The sequence below is a fragment of the Strix aluco genome, chromosome 6, assembly GCF_031877795.1.
Source record: "Strix aluco isolate bStrAlu1 chromosome 6, bStrAlu1.hap1, whole genome shotgun sequence".
Taxonomy (NCBI): Eukaryota; Metazoa; Chordata; class Aves; order Strigiformes; family Strigidae; genus Strix; species Strix aluco.
This window is the reverse complement of record NC_133936.1, coordinates 30,687,348-30,695,444: the sequence shown is the minus strand read 5'-3', so window position 1 is coordinate 30,695,444 and position 8,097 is coordinate 30,687,348.

The window sequence follows — 8,097 nt, the reverse complement described above, 5'->3', positions numbered from 1 at the left end:
GGCCACTCTTTCCTCCCTTTCACTTATTCCTTTGATAACAAGGGCATGAGATTCACCTCTTTTCTTACATAGCACATTTTAGTGACTTATGATTGCAAGCCAAGTGCAGGCCAGCTTCCATCTCACAAGGCAGCCCGTTGGAGCTTAGTCACGAAGTAGCATGTCTTTGCCTCTCCTCCTGCTCTGGTGTTGGAAGTGCTGATTTCAATATCAAATTAACTAGAGCTTCTATTTTATTCTCTATCAAAACTTCTGAAATGCTGTAGGTTTTTTGGTTTTGCTGAATGAAACTCCTTTGAAGAAAAAAAGAGCTCTCACAGAGCTCAGTGGGTGTGACCCAAAAATACTTGGTGGAGAAAAGGAAGCAAGCTTTAAGCTTTTCAGTCCTGGATAGACCATGCACTTATCTGCCACCACCTCTTTTAAGCAGGTAAGGAAATAAGTACTCTGGGTTCTGACTTGAACTGTTAAACTTCTCATCTTCAAAACAATAAGCTGCATATCCCAAAGGACTGCTGCTGAAACATTGGTAAGTGTATTTGAGTGTTAAATATGATCAGTGAAAATGAACAGTGATGATAGACTGTGGTCATTGTAAGCCAGGGTCACCGCATTTTGAGTTGCTTATCAGTTCAAGCAGATAAAACTGGTTTGCTGGCACATGGTTTTCCACAAAGAAAGATCTGGGCATTTGTGTACAATCTTGCACCTTAATAAAACCTACATGTATAATTGGGATATAACTAGAATCTCTTTGCACAGAGAGGTGGTGGTTCTTGACCAACAAGCAGGACAGGCCTTTATTTGGTACTTGAGCCTTGTGATCTTTTTACAGTAGAAGTTTAAATCCTGAGGCTTGTACAGCCTCTCTTGTAAGAAATAATTGTGCAACAGGGCATTCATGTAGAGCCTGTAGTATGGGTCACTAATCTTCATGAGGGAGTTGATCCATCCAAAAATGGATCTTTATTTAGTCTATTGATAAAGCAAAACCAAACAAAACCACCAAACCTATGCTGGATTAAGTATAGATACTTGTGAGCTGCTTGAATGTAGAAAGAACAGCTAGCCAGACTGATGGTGGCATTTCAAGCAAACCAGTGAGAATAGAACACTGTTCTGTGGAACAGAATATTCTAACATGTTTTAACATGATCATTAGAACACTATTAGTGCTGTTTATTCTATTTTTTTTATCCTCTTTGGAACTGGGGAGCTGTGAACCATGCGCCCTTCCCTGCTGTTCAGGGAGGGCATCAGCAAGTGCAGGAGCTGCTCACTCTCCACTCCTGTTGGGGCACTTTCTCACCAGAGAGACATCATCTGGCTTTTTTAGTAGCTACTTTGTACTGTGAAAGCTGTTGCCAGGAAAATGAGTGTTTTCTTCAGGCTAAGACTGTAGTCTTTTGGCAAACAGATGTTGAGGGTTTTTTCTTGCTACTTGGGAATTTGCCTGGTAGTGTTCCCTGTGCATGAGGATTTGTTTGCATGGGACAGTTGAGGGGACATGGTGGTAGCCCTGCCCTGCCCCACAGCAGTCCCTTACCCCCGTGCCTACTGGCCCTGGATGTGCGCTTCCTTCCAGGCGTCTCCCGCTGCCTGCAGGCTTCCTGCTTACTCCAGCCATCCACAAATTGTTTCTCCTGTCCACAGTCACACACTCTGGGCATGTCTTCCCTGTGTTTCTGCTGAAGTGCAGCAGCTCTTGCTGGGTATCAGAAGCCAAGTGGAGGGACCCTGTTTTTCCCCCACCACAGGGAATGGGATGAACAGGCACCCTGAACTGCTCTGGGCACTGGCCCTTCTGCTCTGGAGACAAGGAGCTCCTTGGAGCCATTCTGGGATTTTGTGTGCCCCTGCAGCGCCTGCTGAGACTGAGGTGGAGACATGGGAGGTAACTGCTCAGGGATTACAAAGGCTGCCTGCTGGGGAGGGATAGAATCACTGCTGGCTTTCAGGTAAAACCTCCAGCTTGCCCATCCCTCTTGAGAGTTTCTGCACATGGAAAATCCTGCAAGTCAGCTTCCTGTCATCTGTACCACATCCTGGTGCCTGTGTGCTCCTGCAGCGAGGCTTCACTTTCTCTGGAAAAAATAATTTTATTACAAAAGATAGATAGCTCAGCAGTAGCTTCCTGTCTTCCCCAGGGAGAAGCATGGCAATATGTTGTCTTTCAGAGTAGCTTAGAATTTTGAACAGAAATTTTGCTTTTTTAGTCACCAGGCTCAGCCCCTGTGCCTCTCCGGCCACAGGGTGTGATGTGCAGCTCTTGGCATCAGTCAGCCTTGTGCCTGTGGCTGATGGCGATGCCCTGAGTGAGAGGTTGCCTCCTCAGGCTAGCACAGAGTGCTGCCAAATACTCCGTCCATGCTTACACTTGCTTATGCTTAGTTAGTCCCTGTTAGAAATTCAGGAGCTTCTGCAGCAAGCACCTGTTCTCCACAGGTGAGCCCTAGCTCTGAGTTTTCATTTTCTTTTCACATCCTTTGCATTCTGTGTTATTTCTTAAGCAAAAGGTTATTCTTCTCATGGCAGTGAGCACCTCTATGTCCAAAGACTCTGTGTTTTCAGTAGTATTAATCTACAATAGGAAGATTTTTCTGATGTTCAACTTCTCATCCTAGCTCATTCTGTTGCTAATGGAAATAGCAATTTTGTCTCTACAGACCTCAAGCAAAATATGATGAGGGACTGATGGTGATGTGTTGATGCAAAATTTGAAGCTGCCCTGGAGAGGAAGGATGGGGTAGGACTGAGGTGCTGGGATGGAGAAGTGGGAGAGCTGGACCAACAGCCGGGAAGCCAAGAAGGGCTCCAGATCCAAGGGAAATGAGGTAGAAAAACTCCTGTTGTTTGGATCACAGCCCATTGGGTTTGCCACTTTTAATCTTTGATCTTCATATTTCACCTCTTAAAAACTGAGGTAGTGCCTCACAAATGCTTTAAGTGTACAGGGCACTCGTTATTGCATTATTTATGAAGCACTGTAAGAGCTCTAAATAGGACATGATGTAGAAGTGTGAAAAAGAGGAAGGAAACCTGTTTGACAGTACAATGGCTGCAAGTGGGATTGTCCAAGTGCACGATGAAATCTCTCTTAGTAAAGCCAGTCTCAGGGCAGCCATGTTAAATTCTTTCTTCTTGAAGAAGGAATTCAAACCAGCTGTGCCTAAACACAAAACACTTCCTTTTGCATGGTGGCAAAAAGAGGTTTGCTTTTGTAGTGGTGTAGAAGCACATTTAAAAATGATCTTTTTAAAACTGGCACGGCACTGGGTGGGTGGAGCACAGCACTGAAACCTGAGCTCAGACTTTGTTGCTGCTCTCCACTGCAGGATCAGGAAGGCCATGCAAAATGGAAGCTACTGTGGATGGGAGATGGGCTGTTATTTATAAAGCTGTGAAGGTAACACCATAACACTGGTGACAGATGAATGCAATACAATGCCAATTACTCAATCAGTGTATTGCGACATGCTGAAGCAATAGTGGGCAGTGCTGTGGCAAGGGAGTGTGCTTACTCCCCATGGCCAGCCTGCCTGCATCCGCCTGGGAATGACAGGACAAGGTAAAAACTGTATTTGCCCTTCAGTACTGTTTTTCCTTGGTTGACAGCAGGCAGGCATGGGAAAGGAGGTGCCAAGCACGGTGAGGAATATCAACAGCTCTCCTGTGCCCAGACCCTGCCGTGCCATGTGCAGCACGAGTGGGCTGCGTTGAAGCTTTGCACCGGGGTGTCAGGCACTCTTCTGTGTGACCCCTGTGCGGGAGCCCCTTGTGCTCTTCAAATCCAGCTGAGGTTTCTGAAGCAGGACTGACAGGGGCCTAAACCACATGTGGTCTTCCCAGGAGGCAGTTTCAGCTGCAAGGATCGGTGCAGCCAGCTCGTTTCCCATTGCTGCGTGACAGCGCATCCATGCAAATAGTGATATCCATCCATTTTAACCCCAGGGGGTCTACTACCTTTAGGCTGTGGTAGTTAAATAAAATAACTAAAAATGCATAAACCATCCCTAGCATGTCCTAGACATATGAATCTGTCACAGGTAGAAAGAGTGGAAAAGTAGAAATCCAAGTTCCAGGATCTGTACTGTAGCATCTTTTAAAAATGTCATCAACAACAAACCAAAAAAAGAAGCCTTTGTCTAGACGCTTGTTTCCTAATGCCAAATGCCAGGAGTTATTGCTCCTGTACCTTTCTGGAGACTTTCTGGCTGGGGAATGTTCTCTTTCCAGAGGAAATCCTTTTAACTTTCAGCAGTTCAAGACTCTAATTGGGTGAAATAATAGCTTGGCACTCCCCCAAGCAATATGATTTTTATCTTTTTTTGTTGTCTGCAAAAGTCTGGCTTGTTGCAATCCTATGAGTCATGGAGGGAATATGGATGTCGGACCGCCCTGGTACCAGGGATGGGCTTCTGGTGAGATGGGCATGGGGTCCTTAGTCAGAGGTGACCATGGGGGTCTGAGACATCCTCCACGGAGCTGACGTAGTGCTGCCTGTCCCTCTCCTGCCTTCGCCAGGGCTGATGTTGCCTTGTCGCTGATGTGCACGTTTCTAGGCATCTTCATTCTTACTGAGTTATTCAAAGGGGGTTTTTTGTTGGCTACTGCTCTGGTTTCTCCAGGTGACTCATCTTACAATAATTATGGATTCATGCTTTGTCTTTGCCAAATGCTAACTATTCATCAGCTTCAACTAGCATGTTTAGATGTTTTCAGTGGGAGACTTAAGATTTTGAAGGTTTATTTAGCCCAGAAATAAGCCTGATAGAATAAACACTGGAGCTTTGAACCTCTCAGGATTTTGTTTCTCTAGGGTGGATTAAACAAACTGAGGTATTTATCACAAGCCTCTCTTCCTTGTCCTGGAAAAAAAGACCTCAAGCCTCAGGGCGCAAAGCAGCAGCAATGGCTTTCGCTGCCTTCCTTGTGTCCTTGGGGCTACGCCAGCCGCTGGTGCATGGCTCCAGTGCAGGGGAGGACCCTCTGGCCAGGCCCTGATGCTCCCACGCTCGAGGTCAGGTGTGTGCCAGGGACCACGGCTCACCCACATTAGGACGAGGTGCTGGTTTTACTTGCGAGATGCATCAAGTAAACAAAGTGCAACAGGAAGCTGTGTGGATGATCTTTTCTCAGGTCTTGTCTGGCTCATTTGAGTTTATCACCAACGGGTTGAATATAAACAGGACTGTGCTGCTCCCAGCCCAACAGCTCCTCCCTGTGCTCTTAGCAGGGCTCCCATGGGGTTGCAGGTGCTGGTTTTAGCCTCCAGACCATGGAGAACCAGAATGACACATTGTGTTTTGCTGTTTCCCACCTCCACGTGGAAAATCCAGCTGCCCCTGGGCTCCCCACCTCATACCATCCTCGCTGTCCAGCTGGGGACTCCATCCTCCCTTTGCGGTGGCTTGAGGCAATGGGGAAAGGACCAGAAGCAGGTGAAGATGTGCAAACCAGGAAACTACACTGCATAAAATACCCTCAGGATAGAGGGATGTATAAGGCTGGGCTGTGCAGGACTAGCTTAAGCTAAACTGAAACCAGGCATTTCCCTCTGAATCCTTGCTCTGCTTGAAGCAAGGCATCCAAGCAGTGAAACCTCTGTTGAGAAGGAAGTGGTGGGCCTCCATGGACCCTCTGTGAAAGTCTTTGTTCTCTCTCTACATCAATGGGACAGATTGAAGGCAGGGTCTGACCAGATGCAATAAGAGACTAAATCTGGAAAAACAAGCAACCAAAACAAGCTAAGGAGACATGAGTGCAGATGTGTCTGTGTTGCACTTGGTTTGTGAGCAGCAGGGCCCACATGGCTTCTGGGTTGGATGTGCTGTCCTTCACCTGCTGCCACTCTTGCAGAAGCAGCATTTAATCATTCTCTCCAAATTGTGCCACCAGATGCTTTTCTTCACACTGCCACGGTGAAATATCTGCCAGGCCAGTAGCTCATATCAGCTTGGGAAGTGCCAGCCCCCACAATTTGTTTCCAAGGTAGGTTTTGTCACAAGGGGGCAAGGGGGAAGCAGGGGGGGATTCCTAAGGCAGGACATGATGCTGTTTGACATGTGCTGTTCATGTTTGTTTCTGTTTCTGTGTTATTGTGCCCTTTGCTGGAGAGGAGCTCTTGGTCTCCTGCACCAGCACTGTTCCCCTTGGGGCATTTTTTTTCCTTCTCCTTTTACCATCTTTACAGCTTGTTTTCCTTCCTGCATCTGCATGGCTGCCTCCAACAAAGCCCTGGCAGACAATCTTATCTTGCAGCACAACCAGTCCTGCTCCTTTCACTACAGTATCTCGTCTGCTCAAATGCTTGGCTGGAGCAAGGCCCCCGTTGGGGAACACGGCCACTCTGCATGTGCTCCTGCCCACCGATGCTGGTGGCTTTGCCCTCTGGCAGGTGCACGGGCAGAGCCATGTCCCAGCAGGGAGGGCAGGAGAGGGGCAGCTGCAGGAGCTCAGCTGTAAAAAGGCACTCGGAGAGGTGTGCACTGAGTTTGCTGTTTCTGCAGAGGAATGCTATTAATTAAAAGGATAGGAGAGATGACAGCCCCCCCACCCCCCCCCCCCACCCCTTGGCTTATTCACTTGATTTGAAAGGCCTTTTATCTTTTTTTTTTTTTTCTTTCCTCAACTTTGTGGTTTTAGTATTTTGGAGATCAAAATAGTTCTGCTCTGGTGCATCTGTGGGAAAGGGCCTTGCACCTATTTCAGGAGAAGAGGTTTTAAAACCCCACAGGGGAAGACAGATTGAGAACTTTCATTGCTTATGCCTTGAAGCAGATATTCCTGATAACTAATGCACCTGAAACTATTAAAGAAAGTATAGATACAAATAGCACCAAAATTAATTCAAGAAAATGAACCATTCCTCTTGCCCAACCACACCCTGCAAACCAGGAAATACTTCATCTTATGCAAAAAGTAGAAAGTGATGTACTGTCCTGATCAGGGCAGTCTGGAAGTCTCACCGTATTTGTTTTGTTACCGTTGCTGGGGCAGGATAGTGAATTTTGTGTAGCTGCAAGTGAAAGTCTTCATTCTCCAAGGCTTGTAAAAGCTTTGTCTCTTGAGAAGTTTGTAGGAAACTGAGTTACTGGGCACACCATTTCAGATGGATCCAACTCTCATTACAGTCAGTGGTGACGTTTCTATTTACTTTTAAAGGCACTCAGATGGCTTCACTGAGACTGTGTTAACAGGCAAATGCTCAAGATGACGCGTGTTTTGTAGTGAGGGTTAGAGCCTTGTTCAGTAACCAGCCATCTGTTTTGTCAAATTGTTTACCTTTTGTTTCTGAAGGCCAACTGATGCGCATTGTTTTACCAATGAAAAGGACTAAGAAGATGGCTTCTGTCAAACACTGTGCATAAAGCACAGAGCAGGACCATAAATACTCATTTAGACTAACTATCTTCTGATGCACTAGGTTTGGATTTATTTTTACTCTGTTGCTGCCTCCAGCCCTTTCTAACTGGCATTTCCTGGAGCCTCCTGATGATTTCCAACAGGCAACGAGAGCAGGTGTGTCATGTGTGAACTGCACTGCCGCTTTCCCCAGCGAGGGGTTTGCACAAGGCTCCATTGGGTGCGGGTGGAGGTGGATCCTCCAACACCTCGTGGTGTTGTGGTGAGTCACGAGTGCAGGCACCATGGGCACTGAAGCCTGTGACAATATAACAGCACAGTCCAAACGTACCTGTGCAATCTGAAAGTACAATCTAGGGTGCAATCTAAAAGTAACTCCAGGCGTTAAGGAAGAAAAATCAAGTGTTATGTCCCACACCGTATGATCAACTAAAAAAATGACAGTGGTTTTACAGGTAGCAGCTTCTGGGGTTTGGCTGGCTCCTGGTATACACACTTTTATTTTCCTTTATTTTAGTGCAAAGCTTAGAAACTTATGCTGATAAAAGCTGAAACACTGATTTAATCACATGTCTATAGTCTGTCAGAAATATCAGCTAGCATGAAATTTGCAATAAATCATTGGAGCTCACAACTCTGATACTGACAGTTGAACAACTACCATTTGCTGAGGTCAAAACTACAAAAAAGAGCTTTGAGTGCATTTTTAACCTAAAAAAATAATCTGAATGT